Source organism: Austrofundulus limnaeus, unplaced genomic scaffold, assembly GCF_001266775.1.
Source record: "Austrofundulus limnaeus strain Quisiro unplaced genomic scaffold, Austrofundulus_limnaeus-1.0 Scaffold1345, whole genome shotgun sequence".
NCBI lineage: Eukaryota > Metazoa > Chordata > Actinopteri > Cyprinodontiformes > Rivulidae > Austrofundulus > Austrofundulus limnaeus.
Window position 1 is genome coordinate 47,952 of NW_013953747.1, and position 357 is coordinate 48,308.

Genomic DNA, 357 nt, shown 5'->3' on the forward strand with positions numbered 1-357 from the left:
GGATTATCCACACCAGAATGACTCTGCATTTCTTCAGAGAGCGTTCTAAGGCCGTTAAGGGCCTTAGTGACTTTACCATCCGGAGCCGTGTTGTTTGGAATGAAACTACAACAGAGATCACCAAACATGCTACAAACACCACCTTTCTCAGCTAGCAACATGTCCAAAGCCATCCTATTTTGCACAGCCATTAATGATGTCGGGGCAAGTTGTTCTGCTAGACATTCTACAGCATCTCTTGTCAAATTAGCTAATCTCATGACATTAAAATGAACAAAATTTATCCTGTCCACATTTTTGGAAGGGGTTACGGGAAAGAACGAGGACACAATTGGAATGTTCTCAAAACCTGCGGCT